At 34.8% G+C, this 26,693-nt stretch overlaps 1 protein-coding gene across 1 annotated transcript in view; it reads right to left on the bottom strand.

The window, feature by feature from the left end:
* The window catches only part of orb2, a 689,208-nt gene that overhangs the window by 140,138 nt on the left and 522,377 nt on the right, over positions 1–26,693 (bottom strand). The window lies entirely within an intron of this gene.

Genomic DNA, 26,693 nt, shown 5'->3' with positions numbered 1-26,693 from the left:
ACAGTTCGGAAACTCAATACGTAGTAAATATGCAAACATTAGATAGTTGCTCACCACTAGGATCGCTAATATCGCCTCATTACAGGCAATGCAAAATAGTACCGTCACAGTCTATTGTTTCTAGCACTCTCAAAACTCAAGCTTCGTAACTGTATATAGTAGACTGTGAAAAAAGTTTAATATTTCCAAAAATTTTACTGCTGTAAGCTATACTTAACCCCTTAGGGTACTATGCTAGTCCGCGCTACGAGCGTGCTAAACTAGCCCCGGCTATCGACTGATTACTTGTACAGGATTCATATCATATCATATCATATCATATCATATCATATCATATCATATCATATCATATCATATCATGTCATGTCATATCATATCACATCATGTCATATCACATATCATATCATATCATATCATATCATATCATATCATAGCTTATCATATATCATATCATATCATATCATATCATATCATATCATATCATATCATATCATATCATATCATATCATATCATATATCATATCATATCATATCATATCATATCATATCATATCATGTCATGTCATATCATATCACATCATGTCATATCACATATCATATCATATCATATCATATCATATCATATCATATCATAGCTTATCATATATCATATCATATCATATCATATCATATCATATCATATCATATCATATCATATCATATCATATCATATCATATCATATCATATCATATCATATCATATCATATCATATCATGTCATGTCATATCATATCACATCATGTCATATCACATATCATATCATATCATATCATATCATATCATATCATATCATATCATATCATATCATATCATATCATATCATATCATATCATATCATATCATATCATATCATAGCTTATCATATATCATATCATATCATATCATATCATATCATATCATATCATATCATATCATATCATATCATATCATATCATATCATATCATATCATATCATATCATATCATATCATATCGCTAACACTGGTTTATGAAAACGAAAGACGTTAGTTCGCTGATCATCCACAGGAAGCCCGCGCTAAGAATGTCTATGAATACGGCCCTAAAAGACCTATATCAAGAACACAGTCTAGGATTTTTTACCATTCACTGAAGATATATATTTTTTTCTTAATCATTACCTTCAATATTAAATATTAAATTTCCTACAATTTTTTTATTAAGAAATGGGTGAATCCAGAATGCGTAGGCATGTACAGTGTTAATTGGGAGGCCGGAGGGAAAAAGACCTTTGGGGAGGTCGAGATGTAGATGGGAGGATAATAATAAAATGGATTTGAGAGAAGTGGATATGATGGTAGGGACTGGATTAATCTTGCTCAGAATAGGGACCGATGGCGGACTTATGTGATGGCAGCAATGTACCTTCGGATCTCTAAAAACCATTTATAAATAAGTAAGTAAGGTACATTCTCAATGTCCAATGGATTATCTAGATTTGAAATCAATGTCTTCGGCCTGGAAGGTTTCGACAATAGCCGTTCGACTTACGGTGAGTTATTCGATTACGTGTCGGCGATATGAAAAATCTCCGGAGTGCATGCAACCAGTTAACCACAAAATCTGAAGGGTCACGTTCATATCCTATTGCACCGCGGACATTCAATAGAAATAAAACAAGAATAAAAGCATGGTATTCACATCGACTGCATAACACTGCCAAATACCAGCAAAAAATTGAGGAGGGAATTTAGTATATGTGCAGAAATTTAATGAGTAAAAAATTCCAAGAGAATTCTAAAATGAAAAAAAGTTAAAACATCTGAATGAGTGCACACCTCCGTAGCGCTGAGTGGCAAAGGATGCGGGAAACAATCAAGTGAATGAACGCGACGGGAAGGTGGGAGGGAACGCGCGGGTTTTATTCCGCGATACAGATAAGTCTTCGTTGTTAATGTTACGCCTACTGACGTCAGATCTTCATAATGTGGCGAGCGAAAAACTGTTTTATATGAGCCCACGTACCTTCCCCAACAATTCCGCGTAATGAGAGCCCAATAAAGCTGCTTTATGAGAAGGGGAGAACCCTCTTTACAGTGCGGCAAAATTTTTATGGCAGCTATCGAGGTTATTTTAATGGATCATATTCAAGTACGCATAATTATAATTAAGAAGCTGTGGCTTGAGTGGTAGCGTTACTAGTTCCAAATATAGGGGACCCAGTTTCGATTCCCGGCAAGGAAGTGAAGATTTATTTCCATTCTTTAACGTCGTCCTTGCTAGTCCTTATTGGGCGGGACATGGAGCATTAGTAATAATTTCAGTTCAGAGAAACTTTTCGTTCATCCGTGATGGAATGAGTTGCGTGCCGAGTGTGCTGCATGGCTAAGCCGGCACCCACTACACAGAGTGATTCACGGATTCACGAGGAGTTACCGCCACTTACGGAGCTTATTTCCGAAGACATTTTGAGCAAGAAATGTCATATAAACACGGGTCCTATTCTCAGTATTTTCAGAGTTACATTAATTTGAAATTGTTTGTAAAATAAATTTTTTTCTTTAGTTTTAAGGGTAAAAGAATATTACAGATAAAGAATGAACTATTCAGGAGTATCATTTCTTTAATTAGCTAGTATTCTGAAGCTAAAAATGTGTTGTGAATTACATAGTTGCTTCGTACAGATTTTTTTCTTTCGATTTTTAGTTACAAAATTACATTTTTCTTACGCCTACCAAAACTGTTAAAAATCGCGCCGCTCTTCTAATAGTATATTACGGTACAAGGTTGCGATGTGCTTTTTACAAAATCGAGGAAAAGTTTGAAAAACAACAGAGCGAGTTTTTCAATTTCTGAGATTTTGTAATGCACCTCACAAACGTGTACTGTACAGTATTTTTTGCACTATAGTATATTTTGAAAATAATATTTAAAAAAAATCTTAATACACTGCTTAACTCTAATTGAGATTCTGGCTGATATGTATATCTATTCAGGCAATACATCTCACTTGACGATATGTATCAGAGGAAGAACAATTGTTTGTATGCTTCTGAAGTCTGATTAGTGGAATATGTAGCTAATCGATGATGTATGCATTAGAGGGGGAAAGGAACTGACCACCATCCCCTATTATCTCCTAGCCTAGTTGTCTCATGAGTGATGCCTTATTGGTGTTACTTATGAGCTTCAGACCTGTCTTCGTATAGTTGACTAAACAACAATACACATTACCTGCATACGTTAGACTATGAACAGCTGACTGATTCTCAGCAAGACGTTTGCCATAGTTGTCGGTAGATGGCACGAAGAAGTTAGATCTGGGGGGTTTGAGGACCGAACCAAGAGAGAGATGCTTCTCGTACTGGGTTTCGTCTGCGACCTCTGCAAGTTATTTTTTTAAACAGAACCTATTTCTATATAAGCTTACAGTATGTTCGATACCACAACATTATGGAATCGTATTTAGATACATTACGCACACCATACTCACGTCGAAATTCCCTTTGAACTCTTTTAACACTCTCAAATTTAGCATCCAAAGAACACATTGTGCCCGCTGTTGATTTGTAGTACGGTAGCCATTTTAATCATCTACGATTTTCATTTGTCCTTTCAGATTATGCATTGTTGATTGTCATATATGAAAACTCCGATCTTATAATATAACCAGCAATAAATTTTTCTTACTATCATAATAGCTTTATAATAATAAATTAATACTATCCATACTCAAACGGATCAGACTGTATAATTGAGATTCCTAAGTTATATTTTAAAAATTGTGTTGTGGAGCATCTGGGTGGCCATTTGTAGGTTATTCTCGCTATGAGCGAACAGAATTTGATCTTCAGCAGACATCACCGTATTCCATTAAATTTTAACTGCAATTATGCGTTACTTTTGAAAAAGCCTGTATAATAAAAAAGACGTTCTGGAGCCGCACTGCAATTGGGTTATTCCCGTCAATGCCCTCCCCGCCAAGTAATACGTCCACGACAACGACGGCGATTCGTTATGCACACTCGAGAAGTCAGTCGGGCCTGCGCCCCTTGTGACTGGCTCCCTATGGTGACCATAAATTCAGTTTATAATGTTTAAAGTGAGTAACCATAGCCGTGACCCCAGAGATGGGTTTACTGAGGCATTAAGCTTGTTAACTACAGCGGGACTCGGCCACATATTTAAGAGGAAACGAGACCTTCTGAAGCGTTTTAAATTGGCTGTGGAGAGAGTCACAATTCTCCTATTATTGTCAGCAAATTCCTCGTAAAAATAAGGCTCATTCCCTTCTTGTAATTCGTTACCATACATCCCAAAATTATGTTCATTTTAGTGTCCATACCGGCAACTCTCCGCTGTAAATCAATCGGTAGCAATTTTTGTTGCAAACTCACGGGACTCAGTTCGATTCTCGGAAAATTATCGTATTCCTAATTGTACTTGGTGTGTGTGTGCCTTTATATATAAATTTATATAATAATACAGAAGAGAACATGTAATACAGAATAATACATCAGACTACAGAATATAATTACAACAATAGAAATAGAAATAAAATAATGCAATCAATATAAAAAAAGATACAATAATATTAACAAAATTTGAGGACCGAATGAGCGGCGCCCATATTCAGTCGCAGTTCAGATATATTATTAATATAAGAGGAATGTAGAAAATAAAATAAAATAGGAACTAAAATTAAAATTACAGCTACAATGAATTTATGTAATATAATATTAACTAGTGCTGTTGATCGATCAAAATTTTTAGTCGATTAACTATTTGAATTTAATCGATAGATTGATCGAGTTTTGACAGAGTTGAAAAAAATGTTTTAATATACTGTAATACACAATTATTGTTAAATTGAACTTGAGTTCGGTGGTAAGCATAGGGGAGAATCGGGTAGTATCGGACATCGGGTAATATCGGACAGTGAGTTTCTTTCATCTACCACACGATGATAGTACCTGATTGACATGGTTACGTTTCTGTGATGTAGCATAGAGAAACGTAACCATGTCATTCAGGTACTACCATATGGTGGTAGATGAAAGAAACGCACTGTCCGATATTACCCGATGTCCGATACTACCCGACTCTCCCCTAAGTATTAAATGTTGTACATCTGTATATATTGTATCGTTATATTACAAAGCAACTATTTTAATTACTTACAAACATACTTATTATGAGACTCATAATTTATTGTGTCAATTGCTCCAGGAATTTTTGAGACAAACATAAATAACAAGAAGTATGAAGACTCACCTAGTTAATACTGCTTCATCCATGATTTTAAACATGTGAGTGCATTCAAATGCTCCGAATTAAGTGCCGCTCTACGTTTAGTAACAATGTTTCCTGCATCACTAAACACGTAACAACTTTTTTCCTGTCAAGCACTTCTCCACGATCGTTCAATTTAAATCCAAACGTTTCACCGAGTTTACCTTTCAAATTCTCATATGACATAATGGAGTTTACACTTTTCACAAACCACAGAAAACTGTTTTTTTTTTCTTTATCAAACTAAACACACAACCTTCATATACAAACTCAGTACAGAAACTGCAACTCCTGCAAAAGTACAGAGGTCGAAACAGAAGACTGATCCCTATTGTAATCGAATTACCAGATTTTAGAAAGAGAAGAAGGTAGTTACGCTCTCATACACAGTGTACACAAGAATATTTTATAAGGAATGAGGGGGGACGAATCCCAGAAAAGTATGTATTTCGTATGCTAGGAAGATTAGCTCACAACAAGGTGGAAGTGACACTGTTATTTTGTGTCTGTATTTGTTGTATATTATTTTACTTTTTGTTTGTTTTTTGCATCATTTAATATGTTAGACTAATTTTTATTATCTTCAATTTCTGTTTGTATGTTCAGTTGTTTTTTTATGTCACTCGTTATTAATGTAGATTAATTGCACTGACGTAAAATTTTTCTTGTAGTTGTATTGTATTTCTGGTGGTGTGGAAGAGAAGGCCTGATGGTCTTAACTCCACCAGAATAAATAAATAAATAAATAAATAGATAAATAGATAGATAGATAGATAGATAGATAGATAGATAGATAGATAGATAGATAGATAGATAGATAGATAGATAGATAGATAGATAGTTAGACAGACAGACAGACAGACAGACAGACAGACAGATAGATAGATAGACAGAGAGCTAGACAGACAGACAGACAAATAGATGGATAGATAGATAGATAGATAGATAGATAGATAGATAGATAGATAGATAGATAGATAGATAGATAGATAGATAGATAGATAGATAGAAAGACAGATAGACAGATAGATAGATAGATAGATAGATAGATAGATAGATAGATAGATAGATAGATAGATAGATAGATAGATAGATAGATAGATAGATAGATAGATAGATAGATAGATAGATAGATAGATAGATAGATAGATAGATAGATAGATAGATAGATAGATAGATAGATAGATAGATGATAGATAGAGAGATAGAGAGCTAGACAGACAGACAGACAAATAGATAGATAGATAGACAGATAGATAGCTAGACAGACAGACAGACAAATAGATAGATAGATAGACAGACAGACAGACAGACAGACAGACAGATAGATAGATAGATAGATAGATAGATAGATAGATAGATAGATAGATAGATAGATAGTTAGACAGACAGACAAATAGATAGATAGATAGATAGATAGATAGATAGATAGATAGATAGATAGATAGATAGATAGATAGATAGATAGATAGATAGATAGATAGATAGATAGATAGATAGATAGATAGATAGATAGATAGATAGATAGATAGATAGATAGATAGATAGATAGATAGATAGATAGATAGATAGATAGATAGATAGATAGATAGATAGATAGATAGATAGCTAGATAGATAGATAAATAAATAAATAAATAAATAAATAGATAAATAAATAGACAAATAAATAGACAAATAAATAGACAAATAAATAGTTAAATAAATAGTTAAATAAATAGACAGATAAATAGATAGATAAATAGATAGATAGATAAATAGATAGATAGATAAATATATAGATAGATAAATAGATAGATAAATTGATAGATAAATAGATAGATAAATAGATGGATAAATAGATAGATAAATAAACAAATAAATAAATAGATAAATAAACAGATAAATAAATAAATAAGTAAATAAGTAAATAAATAAATAAGGAGATAAGTAAATAAGTAAATAAATGAATTAGTAAATAAGTAAATAAATAAATAAATAAATTAATTAATCCATTAAATTAAATTAAATTTAGGGGCCCATTTTAGTACAAATTATTTCAATTGCTTCACAATACACAAAACGGGAAAGTATGCGTTTTTAATTAGACTACATACATATTTATGTAGGAGTAAGATTCCATTGCTCTCCAGGCTTGGCAGAAAGACGCATTGTTTGATGTTTCCACAACTTGCCTTGTAACTAGCCTGATTCTGCGTAGGTACGTGGTTGTGGCCACAGTTCAACTACAAAAGTTAGTCTTGCTCTCGTACATACAAGGGGAGAAATATCCACTCATCTCACTTGTTCAACGAAATAATAGCTTCCTAATGTCTTTAAGACTGCCGTAACATTTTAAATTAAGATACCTTCGGGAACCCAACCCAAAATTAGAAGTCTGTTGCTTAACATGTCGTAATTTTGTTCTTTGCCTTAGAATGAAGAAGATACCGCTCGCTTCGAGTGCAGCAGTTGTTACATAAACTTTACAGCGAGCTGGTTGGTGGTGGATAATGTTTCAACTTGAACTCTGCGCTAATATTCATGGGGGAGATGAAAGCAACTTCATGACCCAGAAGAGACGGAGAGCAAAAAGAAGCTGCCGAGGTAATTGTTAGCCAACGACTCAACTTAGGCAACCTGGTGTACAAAGTGTCGGCTCCTTGCCGCACCGCCAGCTTAGGAACAGTCTCGGAAGATCCTCCTCCTCTGAGCGAGGGGACCCAGAAGTAGGGATTCATGAATTTTTAGCGCCATCGTGAGATGAACGACGATTTGTGTCACGATCCGTCCTCTTACACCAGAGGAAAGGACATCGAAGACGTGGTGGGCATTAACGACTCTCGGAGGAGAAGCTACAGTGTGGGGTTTAATTCGTGCCATGTGTCCTTAATGATTGAATGAAGGAATTTATAAAGGAACTGATGCATGTATAAATGAAAGCGTGAGTGAACCAATAAACGAAAGGATAAATGAAAGAATGTATGGTTAAATAAATGTATGGATGAGTCAATGTGCATAGAAAGGAATAAGAACACGAATGAATTTATGAAAGAATGTGTGAAAGAAATAATACATGTATGGATAAATTAATATATTAAAAAAATTGTGAGTGGAAGGACTGAATGAATGCATGGATGAATGAATGAATGAATGAATGTATGATTGAATATGTGAAGGAATTAATTAATGCGTGGATAAATGAATATATGAATGAGTTAATGTGAGAAAGAATAAACGAATATCTTAATGTATGAATCGATTAATGTGAGGAGGTATGAACATAATTATGTAAATGTATGAATAAATTACTGTGAGAAAGGAGGAATGAATGTATGAACGAATTAACGTATGAAACAAAGTGTAATAGAATGAATATGTATGTATGTATGTATGTATGTATGTATGTATGTATGTATGTATGTATGTATGTATGTATGTATGTATGTATGTATGTATGTATGTATGTATGTATGTATGTATGTATGTATGTATGTATGTATGTATGTATGTACTGTATGTATGTATGTATGAATAAATTAATTTATGTATGAATGAATTAATGTGAGAAGAATGAATGTATGGAGAAATTAATGTATAAATGCGTTGGTGTGTGAAAGGAAGAATAGATGTATGGATAAATAGATGTATGGATAAATGAATGTACGAATGAATTAATGCAAAAAAGATGAATGAATGCACGGATAAAAGAATATATGAATGAATTAATGTGTTCATGAATGAATGTATGGATAAATGAATGCATAAATGAATGTGTTAAAGAATGAATGGGTAAATTAATATAGTAATGGATTAATATGTGAAAGAATGAATGAATGTATTAATAAAATAATGTAAGAATGAATATGTGAAAGAAAAAATAAAGAAGGAAAGAGAGAAAGAAAAAAACGTATGTATGGATAGATGAATGTACGAGATTGAATGAATTAATGTGATAATGAATGACTGAATTTATGGATAAAAGAATTTATGAATGCATTAATGTGTGAAAGATATGGATAAATGAAAGCAAGACTGAATAAATTTATGAAGGAATGTATCAACAAATGAGTGAATCTATTAACGATAGAATTACATTTACGGATGCATGATTGAATTTACAGCAGAGAGGATGAATCTGACTAAATGTATAAATAAATTATAATAAATACATTAAGTAACAGATAAATTCAGTTTAACTCCTCCTCATGTAAAAGGTGTGTAGTCTGTACTTTAAATATTAAGGCTTCAAATTCTTGTGATATATTTTCAGATATCGTTGCTCTACTAAGGAGAGAACTCTGAAATATATTGGAACTCCTTTACCGTTTCCATCTGCAGGGAGGGATAACTGACGTGCCTCATATATATTTCAGTGGTCGTTTTAAGAAGAGTAATCTACTCAGTTGGCCCGTTACGTCAAGCCGAATTGACAGCTGGACATTCCTGAACTGCCCTTTTCCTTATTTACACTAGGCTATAGACAGCAGGTCGCCTGAAATCAATATGGTTAACAAATGTATTTATATTTGTACACAACGTAGTTACAAGATGAATATATAGCAGCGCTTAAGGAAGTACTTCAAAAATGTGTATCTTGAAATGATTGAAGTGTTGGTTTGTTTATAAAGCCGAGCTCTTGGCTCTTTTTAACTGACCTCTGCTTTATTTATGACCATTTAAAATTTGAGAACACAGTACTAGAACGTCAACGGGATCGTTACACAAGCGACATTGTGATGCAGCTATTCTACCTTTTCGCCAACAGAGGTCTCCCCAATCGCTATCGGGGTGACTTCACGTAACACCATCCCTCGAAATGTTGTTCTGGCTCCATCTAGAAGATCGTAGGAAAATCCACTGTCTTTCCCTTCTCTTTCACATATTGCATTTCTCCAATCCTGTCTATCTTGCGTCTCGTTTTCAAAATGTATCCACCCATCATAACCTAGACACACGATCACAACACTCCTCAATATTATCCATTCCCTCCCACCGAACATCCTCATATTCAGCTTCTTTCACTGTGGCTGTTCCTCGGCTTTGGAATTCCCTACCGAGTAATGTCAGGGACTGTCAGACATCAAATCAATTTAAGAATAGGCTAACGACAATTCTTGTTAACAATAATAGCTGTTTCAGGTTTCTCAATGTTTAATGGTTATATATACAGTGAAACTTGTGTAATTCGAATTATTCTTTATTTCGAAGTTTTCCTTTGTCCCCTTGAATTTCCTATGGAAACAGTGCATAAATATCGTCTTTTATTCGAACATAATTTTGTTTAATTCGAAGAAAAAAAATCCAGAATGGACATGAGTTTTACAGTGAAATGCGGCAAAGGCGGAACGAGCCAGTACTGTAACAAACTGACCTGACCATAGGGGTTGGAGGCTGGAACCGGGAATGCATTGTATCTCCTTTTCGGAGAAAGTGGTCCCAGTGCGGGTTGACAACCCTTGGAGTGTCATTCCCCTCGAAAGTACAGTTACCGTACTCAGTTAAAACGGTCACTGTGCATTGCTTTTCACAAACTCCGAAACCCCGATCTTTCACTTCCGAGAGCTAAGAAGATTCATTCAGGGACACCAAAATGTGCATGGTTCTCTGTTTGATGCATTAAATAAACTGGAGGACTTTACAGTAACCCAGCAAATCAATAAAAAGAAGCAGACTAAAATCACATCCTACTTAACAAAGACCTAGTAAGGTATGTTTTTTTTAACTACTGTATGTGTTGTGCATAAATGTTTACCAATTACTGTACCGTACTGTATTTATGTAATAGGCCTATCATTATACAGCACTATATTTTCTTGTATTATAATACCCTGTTGTCTTGAAATGTTATAGTAATACATAGTACATACAGTACACCTGTAGTTTGCCTTCTGCAGTACCATTTTTTTAATTCTTGTATTATAATACCCTGTTGTCTTGAAATGTTATAGTAATACATAGTACATACAGTACACCTGTAGTTTGCCTTCTGCAGTACCATTTTTTAAATTCTTGTATTATAATACTCTGTTGTCTTGAAATGTTATAGTAATACATAGTACATACAGTACACCTGTAGTTTGCCTTCTGCAGTACCATTTTTTTAATTCTTGTATTATAATACCCTGTTGTCTTGAAATGTTATAGTAATACATAGTACATACAGTACACGTGTAGTTTGCTTTCTGCAGTACCATTTTTTTAATTCTTGTATTATAATACCCTGTTGTCTTGAAATGTTATAGTAATACATAGTACATACAGTACACCTGTAGTTTGCTTTCTGCAGTACCATTTTTTAAATTCTTGTATTATAATACCCTGTTGTCTTGAAATGTTATAGTAATACATAGTACATACAGTACACCTGTAGTTTGCCTTCTGCAGTACCATTTTTTTAATTCTTGTATTATAATACCCTGTTGTCTTGAAATGTTATAGTAATACATAATACATACAGTACACCTGTAGTTTGCCTTCTGCAGTACCATTTTTTTAATTCTTGTATTATAATACCCTGTTTCTTGAAATGTTATAGTAATACATAGTACATACAGTACACCTGTAGTTTGCCTTCTGCAGTACCATTTTTTTAATTCTTGTATTATAATACCCTGTTGTCTTGAAATGTTATAGTAATACATAGTACACACAGTACACCTGTAGTTTGCCTTCTGCAGTACCATTTTTTTAATTCTTGTATTATAATACCCTGTTTCTTGAAATGTTATAGTAATACATAGTACATACAGTACACCTGTAGTTTGCCTTCTGCAGTACCATTTTTTTAATTCTTGTATTATAATACCCTGTTGTCTTGAAATGTTATAGTAATACATAGTACATACAGTACACCTGTAGTTTGCCTTCTGCAGTACCATTTTTTTAATTCTTGTATTATAATACCCTGTTGTCTTGAAATGTTATAGTAATACATAGTACATACAGTACACCTGTAGTTTGCTTTCTGCAGTACCATTTTTTTAATTCTTGTATTATAATACCCTGTTGTCTTGAAATGTTATAGTAATACATAGTACATACAGTACACCTGTAGTTTGCCTTCTGCAGTACCATTTTTTTAATTCTTGTATTATAATACCCTGTTGTCTTGAAATGTTATAGTAACACATAGTACATACAGTACACCTGTAGTTTGCCTTCTGCAGTACCATTTTTTTAATTCTTGTATTATAATACCCTGTTGTCTTGAAATGTTATAGTAATACATAGTACATACAGTACACCTGTAGTTTGCCTTCTGCAGTACCATTTTTTTAATTCTTGTATTATAATACCCTGTTGTCTTGAAATGTTATAGTAACACATAGTACATACAGTACACCTGTAGTTTGCTTTCTGCAGTACCATTTTTTAATTCGAATTTTTCCATAATTCGAATTTTTTCTTATGCCCTTCAGATTCGAATTACACAAGTTTCACTGTATATATATATATATATCACAGATAAATATCTAAATTATCTCTTTATTATTATTATTATTATTATTATTATTATTATTATTATTATTTTATTATTTTGTTGGCGGGAGTTAAGAACGGAGTAGAGGCGGATTTCGAAGGGGGATTCCGATATATTACATATTGTGAGAAGTTCCTTCATCAGCCGGCTATGAACCCTCGAACTTTGGGTCACATGAAAAGCACGGAGATCGCTAGATCACAGATCCGAATAACACGTGTCGACGTGATAAAAGACGCCAAAGCAACTAGATGAAACCTTTTCTCAGTCAACGTCCCGATACAATAAATTATTGAACAGAACAAATTTCCACCGCAGTTTTCTAGTTTTATTACTTTTTTCCTGAAGATTTTGCTTAGATTGGGGATTTGGGGGAGGGGTAGTTGTCGTACATCCCGTGGCAAAGTGAAGCATATAGACATGTATTGATTTTGATGGCATCAAGAGGAGAGGGAAAGAGAGCGAGAGAGAGAGGGTGTGGATTGTAAAAGGTTACTGTAGCTGAATGTTCAGATCGATCACACCCCGTTCTGCTACACATAACATGGTAAGGGGGTGGGGGAGGGGGTGTACGGTTGCTATATTTACCACATCTCTAAACCAATACACAGCCAATACCAATAAAACTTTGATAACCTGACTACGTAGAGAAAACGTACACCTCCCTGTGATTCGCTTTCCATCCCAGCAACCTTAGCATTCAGGACGCATTCCAGGGTAAAGGTTACTTCCAGCTACAAAAGCTATTGAAATTTAATGAGCTGTATTCTCATAAAGTGCCAACTACGTCACAGAAAGCAGCAAATTTAATGAATCAATTTACCTATAACAAATTAAGGTTGTATTCATCATCAGCAAATAGCAGTTGCTGTAAACACTTGAAATATTTACTGCCAATCCCGGATGCTACACCCCCCTACGCATCCGGTGACGTATACACGCGCAATATCCTCTCTCTCTCTCTCTCTCTACCCCCGTAGCCCATATTGTCGTGACGTGTATGAGTGCGGGGGTGGCTGTGCTACAAAATATGCGTGTTTTACGCTTCGTTGTACAGGTATTAAGAATAATAATATCTCTGAGGTGGGATGAGAAACTCAAAGTAGGTATAACTAGGGGAATGTGAGATTTGTACAAATCGTGCTGTGTTTAATAAGTAAGGGGAGAGGAATGCCAGACATTCATAAGATCATCATCATCATAATCATCATCATCATCATCATGCACACCATGCAATTTTATTTAACCGAAATGTAAAGTGACATTTTACTTACTTACTTACTTACTTACAAATGGCTTTTAAGGAACCCGCAGGTTCATTGCCGCCCTCACATAAGCCCGCCATCGGTCTCTATCCTGTGCAAGATTAATCCAGTCTCTACAATCTTATCCCACCTCCCTCAAATCCATTTTAATATTATCCTCCCACCTACGTCTCGCCCTCCACAAAGGTCTTTTTCTGGATTCGCCCATACGTGCTACATACCCTGCCCATCTCAAACGTCTGGATTTAATGTTCCTAATTATGTCAGGTGAAGAATACAATGCGTGCAGTTCTGCGTTTCTCCATTCTCCTGTAATTTCATCCCTATTAGCTCCAAATATTTTCCTAAGAACCTTATTCTCAAACAATCTTAATCTCTGTTCCTCTCTCAAAGTGACAGTCCAAGTTTCACAACCATACAGAACAACTGGTAATATAACTGTTTTATAAATTCTGTCAGATTTTTTGACAGCAGACTAGATGACAAAAGCTTCTCAACCGAATAATAACACGCATTTCCCATATTGTAAAGTGACATTTTGAAATGCAAATCTCTGGTATTGGCATTTAGGGCTAAGAATATATTTTTAAAAAATATACTTTGTTACTGTTTAGTCATCTGTTCGAAGACAGATCTGAACCTCGCAAGTGATAGCAACAAGGCACCACTTATGAAGCAACTAGGCCAAGAGGTAATGGGGTAGGCTAGCCAAAATATACTTTAATCATCAATATAATAATAAAAATCACCATATATCCTATACAAGATGTGAAAAAAATACTTTCACAAATAGTATAAAAACAAATGAGAAGTGATCCGCTAACATAATAGCTATAGGTTCAGCATTCCATTTGATCAATGTTGTAGTTTCAAGAAATGCTGCGATATGCATTATCTCTTAAAATATAAAAATAAATTAAGATGAGTCCGTTAACATAATAATTGAATCAGGAATTTGCAAAAGGGACCAAGTCCGAAAAAGTAAATTTTAAGAAAAGAACACAAAACCTTTTTGTATGGATCTGGATGTATAACAGTCCAAACTTGTTGATACGCAATTTAAATTTGTACATTCTATAGAACTTGGTTCATTTTAATGCTGAAATCCAAGAAGAGTGTATAGAGAGCCAGAAACTGGTATACTCTCAATTTGCAAAAAATATGAAGTTGGTCCCGTTTGCAAATTCCCGATTCAATTGTAGGTTGCGCATTCCATCTGATCAATGTTGTAATTTCAGGAAATGCTGCAATGCACATGATCTCTTAAAATATTACAATAAATGAGAATGGATCTTATAACATAATAAATATATCTATAATTTGCGCATTCCATTTGCTCAATGTTGTAGTAGAAGCATAATCAGGTAATGGAGTTCTTAAACTTAGGAATGCATTGCGGGTGGCATCGACTCAATTCCCATAAGGGAAAATGTATTTTTGATGCAATTTTTCTCGATTAGTGAGCAGAAAAACGTTCCGAGGTAAAATTGAAAATAATGTTTTGAGCTCTTTCCCTACTCTATTATTTATTTTATTTGTTTTCTACTGGCAGAGTTAAGGCCATAAGGCCTTCTCTTTCACTCAGATAATATAAAAATAGATAGTAAATATAAATAAATGCAATACAGAAAATAATGTAATAATAATAATAATAATAATAATAATAATAATAATAATAATAATAATAATAGCAAAATATAGACAAGTTTAGTTACATACAGTGCTGAGGGTTAAACCATTACAATTTAGTGTTAAATTAGACAATTTTTGTTAAAGGAATTGTTAAAATAATAAAAGGAAAATTGATAAATTAAAAATAAATATAATGTTATTAATAAAAAATAGACATGTACGACTTCTAAGCGATTCTTTGCCGACATTCGTTAAAAAGTGCAGTCCACTTGTTTCACAACATTTCTACTTCGAATGTAGTAAAACGCAGGAGATATTTGCCGCCAAGTCTCGGGGCTTTGATAGGGCATTGACAGTAAACAATGCCCTCGACGTCTTCCCGGACAAAGAAGTAATTCAGTGTAAGGTCTGAAGGGGGATTTCGAGACTTGAGCGTCGGATCGCCTCTGAAATCGTTATCTTGAAATGTCACGTTCAGGAAATCGCGCGTCACCAATTCCCAGTGTGTTGGCAACGGCTGCGCCATCTTGTTCCAGGATAATGTTGCCCATTCTTTCTTTCTCGCTGGACAACATTCTTCGTTTCGACATGCTACATTTTCCACAAGAGCACAATCGTCATTAGGCAAGAACGTAGCGGAATTTTACGAGTATGTCTTTACCTACACATCTGACGCGGTGCGACACTTGTAACAGTGCCAAACACTAACGTCACAGAGCACTTAAAATAAACTACGACGATGAGTGAAGGTTAAATATATTATGACAGATGACTGTACAGATACATGAATGGATGGACGGAGAAACATACAGACGGAATGGCAGGTAGACAACATGTATTTAGATGGATGGGTAGATGTAGGCTTACAAGGAAAGAGATTGTATGATGCATAGAAATATAAATATGAATATAGGGATAGACATACATATAGAAATGGAGATAGAGGGATTGGCTGATAGAAATTGGGATAATATACCATAATATAAACAGACGATAAGTAAACATACATATGGACAGATTAGACAGACAAATGGATAAATTAGACAGATGGATAGATTATACAAATAGATGGATAGATTAGGCAGAAGGATAGATTATACAGGTAGATGGATAGATTATACGGATAGATGGATACATTATACAGGTAGATGGACAGATTAGACAAACAGATGAATAGATTATACAGACAGATAGGTGGAATAGACAGATAGATTATACAGGTAGATGGATAAATTATACAGGTAGATGGATAGGTTATACAGGTAGATGGATACATTTTACAGGTAGATGGATAGATTATACGGATAGATGGATACATTTTACAGGTAGATGGATAGATTAACAGACGAACAGATTATACAGATAGATGGATTAGACAGATAGATAGATTATACAGGTAGATGGATAAATTATACAGGTAGATGGATAGGTTATACAGGTAGATGGATACATTTTACAGGTAGATGGATAGATTATACGGATAGATGGATACATTTTACAGGTAGATGGATAGATTAACAGACAGATGAACAGATTATATAGATAGATGGATAGATTATACAGATAGATGGATAGATTATACAGGAGGATGGATAGGTTATACGGATAGATGGATACATTTTACAGGTAGAAGGATAGATTAACAGACGAACAGATTATACAGATAGATGGATTAGACAGATGGATAGATTATACAGGTAGATGGATAGATTATACAGATAGATGGATAGATTACACAGATGGATAAATAGATTAGACAGATTGATGAATAGGCTAGACAGATACACGGATATTACATTAGGGTAGATTAGGTTAATATAGGACAGACAAACAGATAGATAGATAGATAGATAGATAGATAGATAGATAGATAGATAGATAGATAGATAGATAGATAGATAGATAGATAAATAAACAGGCAGGCAGGTAGCGGGCAGGCAGGCAGATATATATATATATATATATATATATATAAGACATACATACATACAGTCCACACGTGTGGAGTAACGGTCAGCGCGTCTGGCCGCGAAACCAGGTGGCCCGGGTTCGAATCCCAGTCGGGGCAAGTTACCTGGTTGAGGTTTTTTCCGGGGTTTTCCCTTAACCCTATACGAGCAAATGCTGGGTAACTTTCGGTGCTGGACCCCGGACTCATTTCACCGGCATTATCACCTTCATTCCATTCAGACGCTAAATAACCTAGATGTTGATACAGCGTCGTAAAATAACCCAATAAAATAAAAAATACGTACATACATATATACATTTTGCAAATTAATAAGGCTGTGGCATATTGTTAGTTTAATCCTAAATAGAAAAGATTTCACAGAAACCAATAAACTGTCTACAGTGTAACAACGAATGATTCAACATCATATGCCAAAGTTTCTATAGTTCATATTATAATTCCTTGCTTCTCGAAGGATCTGTAGTAACACTTGAAATATTGTTCAGGATTAAGAATATTCTAGAAAATTCTTTGTTCACTTCCCCTCCAATCCACGGCAGTCCTACGTCAGATATGTGCGGATAAAATGTCTTTGTACAGAAGTCATAGTTCTACGATGGTAAAGAAATCCTATGAACAAACATCTCTTCAGAAAAAGAAAAATGTCGATTCGTGTAACCTAGCTTAGAAATTATTGAAGATGTGAATATTTTAATACAGGCGACAAAGCGTTCCCGCTGTAAAAGCTTTAGCAAACAACTAAGCTGTCCGAGTTCAAATGGAAACCGTCGAGGATGCCAAGAAGAGGAGACGTCCAGAAGTGACTCACATTGTGTGCTATTCTGTCTGCTTTATCGGGGGCAGGGAAAGTCGATGCCAAAAATCTCCAGAGCAACTCCAACGCAACTGCGTCATCTAAAATGGTCCTCACTTTATATAGGCTATAACATACGTGGGTACAACATTCCCCCATAAGGATATACATAAATATACTTGGACTTCTCCAGATGGATTGACACATAACCAGATAGATCACATCTTGATAGATAAAAGAAGACATATTAGTATAGTAGACATTCGAACCTTCAGGGGGGCAGACTGTAATTCTGACCATTGTTTGGTAATTGGAAAACTAAGAGAAAGACTATCAGTAGCCAAGCGAGTAGAGCAACAAGTTAATATTAGAAGATTCAATATTACGAAATTAAAGGACGAGGAAACTAAGCAACATTATCAGGTCGAAATTTCAAATAGGTTTGCCGTATTAGCAAGTTCCGACGAAGTTGAGGAAGAGTTAGATGTTAATAGCGCGTGGGAAAATATCCGAGGTAATATCAAAATTGCAGCTGAGCAGAGCATAGGTTATTATAAGACTAAGAAAAAGAAACCGTGGTTTGATGAAGATTGTTGCATGGTAGTAGAAAGAAGGAAACAGGCAACATTAAAATTCTTACAGGATCCAGTTGAGGCGAATAGAGACAATTATTTCAATAAAAGACGAGAAGCAAATCGTTCACTTAGGATTAAAAAGAGAGATTACTTGAAAGAAAGAAAAAAAATCTTTTGAAGGGGTGGAGAAGTTCAAATATCTTAGAGCAACAGTAACAAATATAAATGATACTCGGGAGGAAATTAAACACAAAATAAATATGGGAAATTCCTGTTATTATTCGGTTGAGAAGCTTTTATCATCCAGTCTGCTGTCAAAAAATCTGAAAGTTAGAATTTATAAAACAGTTATATTACCGGTTGTTCTGTATGGTTGTGAAACTTGGACTCTCACTTTCAGAGAGGAACATAGGTTAAGGGTGTTTGAGAATAAGGTGCTTAGGAAAATATTTGGGGCTAAGAGGGATGAAGTTACAGGAGAATGGAGAAAGTTACACAACACAGAACTGCACGCATTGTATTCTTCACCTGACATAATTAGGAACATTAAATCCAGACGTTTGAGATGGGCAGGGCATGTAGCACGTATGGACGAATTCAGAAATGCATATAGAGTGTTAGTTGGGAGGCCGGAGGGAAAAAGACCTTTAGGGAGGCCGAGACGTAGATGGGAAGATAATATTAAAATGGATTTGAGGGAGGTGGGATATGATGACAGAGAATGGATTAATTTTGCTCAGGATAGGGACCATTGGCGGGCTTATGTGAGGGCGGCAATGATCCTCCGGGTTCCTTAAAAGCCATAAGTAAGTAAGTAAGTAAGTAAGTAAGTAAGTAAGTAAGTAAGTAAGTAAGTAAGTAAGTAAGTAAGTAAGTAAGTAAGTAAGTAAGTAAGGAAGTAAGTAAGTAAGTAAGTAAGTAAATAAGTATGGAAGGAAGCAAGCAAGCAAGTAAGTGTACATAGAACAGAAAGCAAAAAGCGATGATCCTAAAAACTTTTCTTTTAATGTCGAATTGTTGTAATTTATAGTTGTAAACTTGAAGATAAGTTATATCAAGTTGCACGGAGGATGACGTCGTAAACATTATTCCTTTTTCCTTGAAATCATCATTGTAAACCATAAGGGTGCGAGTGTAAGTGGAAATCTAGTAGGCCTATGTGAAAGTGAAAGCGTGGGGGGAAAAATAAAAGTGGAATAGAAGAAGAAATAAAGGATATAGCAGATATATTTGATACGTTTAAAAAACTGTGGATGTGATCAAAAAGTGCAAATAAAGGGAAACAGGAAAACATCGAGAAGTATAGGGGAGAGAGCAAGTGTATAAGCAGACGTGTAGAATAAAATATAAGGAGGCTATATAAAGGAAGTGAGAATAGTGACAATGGATTAAGTGTAAGCAGAATAGTGAGAAAGTGAAAGTGAGCGCAAATAGGAATGAGAGAAAATAGTGAGAAAGGGTTAAGAGAAGTGAACAAGTGACAGCATAAAATTAGTACTAACATTTGAACGTTGGAACAGTAAATGAATACAAGAGAAAGATAGGAGAAAAGGTCAAAGAACAAATAGGACAAATAATTAAATGTATGAGTGCTTAGCAATATGATAATTTATAGAGATAATTTGAAATTGAGAGTTTAGTGAATAGTAGTTAGAGGATAAAGGGGGTTTGAAAGTAGTATAGAATATTAGATATATATTAGGATTAAGGAACAAATAGAGAATAGCAAATGAAATGTAGGAGAAATATTGAAGGGGAGTTTGACCAAATAACAAAAAAGATACATAGTGTAATTGGGAGTATCTGTGTAGACGTGTACTGCAAATAATCTGTTATTGTAGTAATATGTTAATGGTGGCACCGGATACACAAATGTGAGGTACACCATTACATGTAAAGAAGTGCTGTGACGAAATATATATCATATCATATCATATCATATCATATCATATCATATCATATCATATCATATCATATCATATCACATCATATATCATATCATATCATATCATATCATATCATATCATATCATATCATATCATATCATATCATATATCATTTCATATAATATCATATCATATCATATCATATCATATCATATCATATCATATCATATCATATCATATCATATCATATCATATCATATCATATCGTATCGTATCGTATCGTATCGTATCGTATCGTATCGTATCGTATCATATCATATCATATCATATCATATCATATCATATCATATCATATCATATCATATCATATCATATCATATCATATATCATATCATAATCATATCATATATCATATCATATCATATCATATCATATCATATCATATCATATCATATCATATCATATCATATCATTGTAAACCAGTGACCTATGCAGTAATTATAAAGAACGATGTATAACACATGCACAGAAAAATACTTGGTTCTTTAATGAAAAAACAAAAAGAAGGTCTTGGGTTTCAAATTCAGATATTCCTTAAAGGAAAATGACAAGTGATTAAAATTGGAGACTGTTAGGTTGAAAATGAAACGGTTGGCAACTCGAATAGTACCAAACAATAGACGTTCGGCTGCCAACGCGATGTGTGATAACGAAATGGGAAACACAATGTGTGTGCAGCGCGTTAAGGGCACAGTTTGGCGTACACTCACACATTCATCTGACCACTACGCATACTAGACGCTGCTTATGGGGGGACGAAATGGAATTAACTACCCTTCTCCCACCACGCACCCTTCGACCAACTCGGCTCGGGCCAGCCCCTCTCGTTCAGCGCACGTGATAATTTTCCTGGAACTCGCATGTTTTCGTGTTTTTCCGCATCATGCGATGTTTAAAATTGCATGCGGCACGATCGCAAGCGCTGGACACAACCTAGATTTCGGTAGTCGCAAGACAACTTCAGTAACCTACTGTGCAATGCTTAAGAATGTGCTTCAAAAATAATTTAGAGTAAAAAGTTTTAAAGTCGATCTATTAATACGCTTAAAGAATACCAAAAATACGAAAGCAATTTTCGCAGAAACCTACATCTTCATATAATACCTAGCAGTCAGGAAACTTCGGCTGGATTTTTTACTTTCGCATAATTTACACTAAGAACTTGCTGAACTGTTAGTAATGTTGAAATTCAAGTGAATCCAAGTAAAACTTCAGTTATTCTTTTAATGACATTATATCAACTCAAAGCTCATCTAGAGTCGTGGAACTGATGGTAGCAAGGTGGTGTTTGTCAAGATGAGTACGAAGATTCGTCATAGAATTGACCTTACAGTTGGGGAAAAATTACGAACAAACCGAACTAGGTAATCAGCCCAAGCAGGAATCGAACCCAGTCTGAAAATAGCCTCGAAATAAGAGTCCAGCTCCATAATAACAAAGGCTTCATGTCTCCCTTGAAATTCACGGTCTACATCAGCGTTCACTTCTTCTGACCCACAGTGTTTTAAAATTGATGATAAAAGCTAAGAGTTCTAATGAGTCATGGTTCGAATTCTGACTCGCCAGAACGGATCTTAAAATTGATGATAAAAGCTAAGAGTTCTCAAGAGTCATGGTTCGAATTCTGACTCGTCAGAACGGAACTATTTTAAAATTGATGATAAAAACTAAGAGTTCTCATGAGTCATGGTTCGAATTCTGACTCGCCAGAACGGAACTATCTTAAAATTGGTGATAAAAGCTAAGAGTTCTCAAGAGTCATGGTTCGCATTCTGAGTCGCCAGAACGGAACTATATTAAAATTGATGATAAAAGCCAAGAGTTCTCAAGAATCATGGTTCCAATTCTGACTCGACAGAACGGAACTATCTTAAAATTTATGATAAAAGCTAAGAGTTCTCATGTGTCATGGTTCGAATTCTGACTCGCCAGAACGGAACTGTCTTAAAATTGATGATAAAAGCTAAGAGTTCTCATGAGTCATGGTTCGAATTCTGACTCGCTAGAACGGAACTATCTTAAAATTGATGATAAAAGCTAAGAATTCTCATGAGTCATGGTTCGAATTCTGACTCGCCAGAACGGACTATCTTACGCCGGGTTCATTTAAACCAACACAACTGCAGTTTGATTCCCGAAACTGGGTGACATAGGTATTCTATTTGCCGGTGTATTCCTGATACAGCACAGAATTTCTTTCCAGTTTATTGTCAAACTCCATACATATTTCTATAATCAGTCGTCTTTTAATTTAAACAAACAGAGTGAGTCAGGGGTGATGGCACATGGTTTGAAGGATGCTAATATTGGTGATTCTAAACAAAAAAGTTTATACGAACATATGTCCCGTTCTTAACGATTTCGGAGAAAACTAATAGAAACAATGAGGAACGGGAAAAGTGCAGGTGTTAGTAAATTAAAACATTGTTACCTTATGTTCTGTTTAATTGTGCACTTTTCTTTACAGAATATGTTCAAAAAGTCCACCGCCAACTTGCAGCTCTTGTAGACACCTGTTGTGTTCCTGATCTGAGCTGATTCGGGCATTTCTTTACTTGACCACAAGCATGTAAAATGCGAGCGAGAAGTTCCTCCCTTGTTTCCACTTTGCGCTTGTAGACTTCGCTCTTAAGCCAACCTTACACACAGTAATCCAATGGAGTAAGGTCGGGTGACCTAGGTGGCCAAGAAATGATCCATCGCGACCGATCCAACGCCCAGGATACGTTTAATTAATTCTACTACAACCTAATGTTTTGGTTGTCCGCATGTGAGTGTTGATGAAGGACGTGAGTTTGACGTCCATGATTTTCAAACAGCTGTATGTCAGATACTGTTAAGAACAGGTCGTATGTTCATATAAACTTTTTTTTTCTGAATCACCAATATTATCACCCCTCAAACCATGTACCTTTCCTCCTGACTCATTGTGTATGTACATTCTACTATACAGGATGAACTGTAAGAGTCATTAATTTCAGGGGGTTATTCTTTGAGATATTTTAAACAAATATGTTTATTAGATTTTTGCTAGGTTTTGCTTCCTTTCTGACAAAAATTGTTTTATATGAAACATTTCATAGAGTGTTTTGGGAAAGCCATTCATTTAATTCTCAATATGCTCAGTCATTTTAAGACAGCAGTGTATTATGATAATAAATGATTGAAAAAAAAATTAGTTTTATCCTTTAAATGTCCAGAAATTTGATCCGAACAAATATAACATTGTAAAATTAATTTGCAGAAAAAAGTTACATTTGTTCGGATCAAATTTCTGCACAATTAAAGGACAAAACTAAAATTATTTCAATAATTTATTATCATAATACACTGCTCTCTTAAATTGACTGAGTATATTGGAAATTAAATCAATGACTGTCCCAAAATACGCTATTAAATGTTTTATACAAAATATTTTTATCTCGAAAAGGAAGGGAAAACGAGCAAAATTTTATTAAACTTTTTTGTTTGAAATATCTCAAAGAATAAGAATGAGAAATTAATGACATTACTTACGGTTCACCCTGTATCTATTTAATTTGAATATAATCGCAAACTGACACATTTTTACTGCAGGATACAGTTTTTATTATTTTATATCCTATATCTTCCCCCAGAAACAAATTCTGGAATCCCTTTGGAGAAAGCAATCTTGAGTGTTTCCAGAACTGTCGTCAGGTCTTCAAGTAGGTATATCGACGTACAGAATAAACAAGCGCTGAGGAACCAAAGAAATTGTCTGAAATCAGAACTGACTCATACAGTCAGGAAAAATACACAAAACAGCAACAATTTTCTACACAAGGCTATAGAAATCCACAAAAATTCATAACATGGATAACCCAAATCTTTGAAGCACCCCACGGCAGTACATGAGTAGAAAGAATCTCATTCAATAAAATCTTTCCCGGCGGAATAAAGATAGCTACTATGTGTTCATAAGCCCTCGACTGTATGGAGACAAGTGCCTATAGCCATTTTTATATCTTCAGTATCGCTTAGATGCTGAAAGCGAGGGGTATAGAAAGAAATACTTGCACCCCCGATGGCCTCGACGATCGTTCAGACAATAGTATGAGGTTGTTCTGCCTGAGCTAACATTGGGAGTGCCATTAAAGTGTAAGAACCTGGAAAAGAGTCCGACTGTCTATTTGTATAGCTGAGTTTAGCGTCATCTATCGAGACGGTATTTAGCGGTACTCGAGAAGGGGAATGCAAGGAAGATAAATAATGCTCTAAAGGAGTTTGTTGCTTGGATCTATGATGCAGTAGGAGCTGTGAATTGTCGAAACGCATATGTGGAGGCATAAAACTTATTCTCGGCAACAAGACTAGAAAAATAATACCACTAGAGTTCTTAAAGTAAATATGAAGGTGTTTGGGGGGCATGGAGGTAGAGCTCTATGTTTTCATTATCTCGGCACTAGAACGACGCGGTGTGTTAAGTACCACGCTCCTACCGCCTTTTACCTGCCGGAACGATAAAATCCTGTCACCAAAGAGGATAGAACCCGGCACCTTCCAGTGCGCAGTCAATTACAAAATCATTACATTTCATGCGTATAATTTCCGGACAAACTGTCCATAGATACTGAATATGAACAAAATTATTTAATTGTTTAGACGAAATCGATGTAGATCAACGGATAGATGACACGCAAAAAAAAATATATATATAAATAAAAATATAAGAACATAAAAAATAAAGCATTGGAACCTTAGTCCCAAAAAATTTGAAGTAGCCCTACATCTTCTATTAAAATTAGTTTTCAGCTATAGTACCCTGCGATATAGAAGCATTTAGGCCAACAAATGATCAATTATGGTTTATACTGTTTATACATCAGATTTTAACCATACAGTGTGGGCAAAAAGTTTAACAGCACCATTAAAAACAAGTAATGAGCTACATACCTTCAACTTTGTGCTAACATAGGGTACACATTTTACTGAAGGCCTATGACCTGAAAGTACAGTGGAAATGCTACTTTTTTTTTTTTTGGTAAAAACCAGGGGCCTCTAGTTCTATCCATTCAAACTTTATGATATTGTTTATAATTTAATGCACCTTTAAAAACGTCATTTATATATAACAAAAAAATTGTAACTTGAAAACGGCTTGAGCTAGATTTCTGATTTTGTTTATACAAGCAGGTCTACCAGGTAGCAATCGGATAGTTATTGCTGAAGCTCATAGGAAGTGTATTAAATTTCGGGGAAGGTCGAACATTTTATAAATTTAGTGGAAATGGGATGGAATGCAGCATTTTTACCCAGGTCTCCCGATTGAGGTTTTTTCCAGGGTTTTTCCTCAACCAAATTTGAGTAAATGCTGGGTAACTTTCGATGCTGGACCCCGGACTCATTTCATCGCATTATCACCTTCATCTCATTCAGACGCTAAATAATCTAAGATGTTGATACAGTGTCGTAAAATAACCTACTTAAAAAATAAGAAAAAAAAGCATTTCTATTATACTTTCAGGTCAAACAGTAAAATATGTATGTTAGCACAAAATTTAAGGCCTGTAACTCATTAACTGTTTTAAATGGGTGTCCTTAAAGTTTTCGTCGATACCGTAGTAGTCCAAATATACCCTATAAAAATAATTAGATAGAGAATTCAGGAAAACGTGTTTGTGTTTGTTGAAAACCACGAAAGAATTAGGAGAAAAGTCACAGAGAAGTGTGATGGCCTCCATGTTAATTTGGGATCAGTGCACTCATTAGAACCAGGTATCCAGCTTTGAAGCCGTTAGCC

The sequence above is a fragment of the Periplaneta americana genome, chromosome 7, assembly GCF_040183065.1.
Source record: "Periplaneta americana isolate PAMFEO1 chromosome 7, P.americana_PAMFEO1_priV1, whole genome shotgun sequence".
NCBI classification, from domain to species: Eukaryota; Metazoa; Arthropoda; class Insecta; order Blattodea; family Blattidae; genus Periplaneta; species Periplaneta americana.
The sequence above is the reverse complement of the archived record's forward strand: the minus strand, read 5'-3'. Positions and strand labels throughout refer to the sequence as shown.